The 2,656-nt window shown below is 49.2% G+C and overlaps 1 non-coding gene across 1 annotated transcript; it reads left to right on the top strand.

The window, feature by feature from the left end:
• Positions 1-377: 377 nt before the first annotated feature.
• Positions 378-481, top strand: LOC132512839 (small nucleolar RNA U13). Its single transcript, XR_009538358.1, has one exon. It is a non-coding gene; the product is annotated as a small nucleolar RNA U13 (small nucleolar RNA).
• Positions 482-2,656: the final 2,175 nt, after the last annotated feature.

Genomic DNA, 2,656 nt, shown 5'->3' with positions numbered 1-2,656 from the left:
CCTTCCGGCACGCCTCCGCCTATCACGATCCGACATAGCAAACGTCGTTGCCGCAAAGCACAAAGCTAGCTTCCGCCATTACCGCGGCTACGCTCCGTCATTTCACGACGCACTACCGTAAAGCAATAGCGACCCGGGTTCAAGAGAGGGTGGAGCTATGGAGAGTATATTTGCATGGATAATAGCCGCATCGCTATTTGGTTTCTGTTTTCACTTACTGAGGTAGAAACAAAAGAAATATCAGGCAATATCGGTGATCGTGATAAAATATACAGGACTTTTTATATCAAGTCTAAGTAAATATGCACTACATCTGTCACCCTTACTGAGAAGTTAGTGGATCGTACCCGGGGCTCCTTAGCCGACGAGTCACGTTGATCCTTTTGTAGTTCATAAGTGTGATGATTGGGTGTTCACGCGCTTGTGTGACATGTGCCTCCTTCCAACCTTGTTACGACTATGGCACATTACCCATCTGACATGAACTATGAAGGATCCTTTTAATCCTGCGATGGTTTGGTTGTTGATAGTGCTTATCGTCCTGTGTCTAATACGTGATTGTGAGGCGTGTTTGACTCCGAATTCTGCGTTAGCTTTGATTTTTCTTTTTCTGCAGCTAGATTTTTAATGTTGATTGTCGTGGGCTTTTAAAAAGGAAAAAAGGCGAAAGTCGCTGGTAAGCGAGGAGTTTGAAAACGGTCTGCGATGACGGGGGTTTCGCTAGAAACACTGCTGATCCGGGTGTGGCTCGGGCCCGCCCGCGGGTGTGCACGTGAGGTGTTTCCCAGCGTGTGTTCGGGCGGCTCCCGGTGCGGGGTCGGCACCTCTAAGTGGTAGGGGTGGGGGCAGCGGAAGGAGCCACGGACCCGTGCGACTTTTTCCTGGCGGGTCTCTTGCTGCGGCTACACGGACGGTGGAGCTGAGAACCTTAGATCTTGGGTTCCCCGGGGGCCGGTCACGGTCCCCGGCTTTGCCAGGGCGTTTGCCGGTGACTTCTCATAACTTTCGTTGTGTAGTAGGTGCCCGGGGAAGCACTCCGTATTTGCGCCAAGACGTGGGCGAGAGCGCCTAGAAACGGGCGGCGGACACCGGAAGCAGTGGGAGAGCAGGCGGCGCCGCTTTTCGTGGAGGCGTGCGCGGCGTGCGGCCCCGCACCGAGGCTCAAACGCACCTTGCCCCGCCGGCCGGCCTAGTTTGCGCCCACCGTCCCGCAGGGCTTTGGGATTTTTCTGGCCCCCGAGCCGCAAGGCGCCTAGAGCATGACCTGCGGGGTTTTCGGATCTTGGGGTGGAGAGGCCACGCCCGGAGAGTGCTAAGAGTAGGCTCTGGTCCCCAGGGGGCTGTGAGAGTGAAGGGAGACTTAAGGGCTTTCGTCTCGCCTTGGAGACAGCACCGCTTACAGATAGCCGATCTGCGGATCTTGACTGCGAGTGCTTTCTCGCTCCCAACCGCCCTCGCCCGTTCTGTGACCTTGATGGAAAGTTCGGCGACCTCTCCGTGCCCTAATTTTTTTCGAAGGTAAAACGTGGGTAGTAATAGTCCCTACTTCGTAGAATTGTTAAAGTTAAATATACTTAAACGGCTTAGAGCAATTTCTGGTCCGTGGTAAATTTTATACAGGTGTTAGTTCTTACTGTTAAACCACAGCTCCTGTATTAACTTACATTTTTTCTTTTCAGGGGAATTTTATGGTTAGGACCCTTCCTTTCTACGTCTTTCCCTTGGTCTTTCTTTCTCCGGCCAATTGGTGGCACTCATCATTTTCTAAGCAGTTTCAAACATTGATTAAAAACTCCTCCCAAGGGGATTCTACCCTATCAAGATCTCCCAGATATTGACCCCTATGGGAGCAAGATGGCAATCCACAGTTACTGTATCCCTGCTGTGTGGGACACTGTCTTCCGTGTTCCATGTGCCCTTTGTGCTAAGTGGATCCAAGATCTCACTCCCTTAGGAAAGTACTTGTATTGCAAGCGTTCACCCTCTCTACACTCTTGAGTTTCCTGAGGCCAGACACCATGCCTTGCTCTCCAGTGCCTGGCACAGTTTAGTTATGCAGTAAATGTTTGTTGAACCCACATGTCCATCCACAGAGGACTGGTTGAATAAAGCACGGTATATCCACACAATGCAGTTCTGTGCAGCCGTACAAAGGAATGAAGACCATCTCTGTGGAGGCCATGGGACGCTAGGATATATTGTTTAAGTGAAAAAAGCAAGGCTGAGGCCATGTATATGTTGCTTCTCTCCTAAGAAAGGTGTGGTGCATTTGCTCACATTTTAAAGCAGCAGCAATGGCAGACTAAATTACAAACTAATAAAAAAGGGTTACATATAAGAAAAGAACAAGGTGAAAAACATGGGTGTGGAAGCTAGATTTCGTTTCGTATACTCTGTCTTATAGTTTTGACTTTGGCATCATGTAAGTACTTTACATAATTAGTTTTTAAAAGAAAATGCAAAGTATTTCCTAAAAGAAAAAGGAAGTCATGAATCAAAGTATATTTCAAGTTACTGGCATAACCGCATGGAAAAATAAGAAACTGACTTTAAAACTCATGATTTTGACTGTATATCCTTAGTGGGACTTATCCTAAGAACAGAAAGGGGGCTTCCCGGGGGCTTCCGTGGTGGCGCAGTGGTTGAGAGTCCGCCT

Source organism: Lagenorhynchus albirostris, chromosome 21 (genome assembly GCF_949774975.1).
Source record: "Lagenorhynchus albirostris chromosome 21, mLagAlb1.1, whole genome shotgun sequence".
NCBI lineage: Eukaryota > Metazoa > Chordata > Mammalia > Artiodactyla > Delphinidae > Lagenorhynchus > Lagenorhynchus albirostris.
This window is presented reverse-complemented; position numbering and strand designations above follow the sequence as displayed.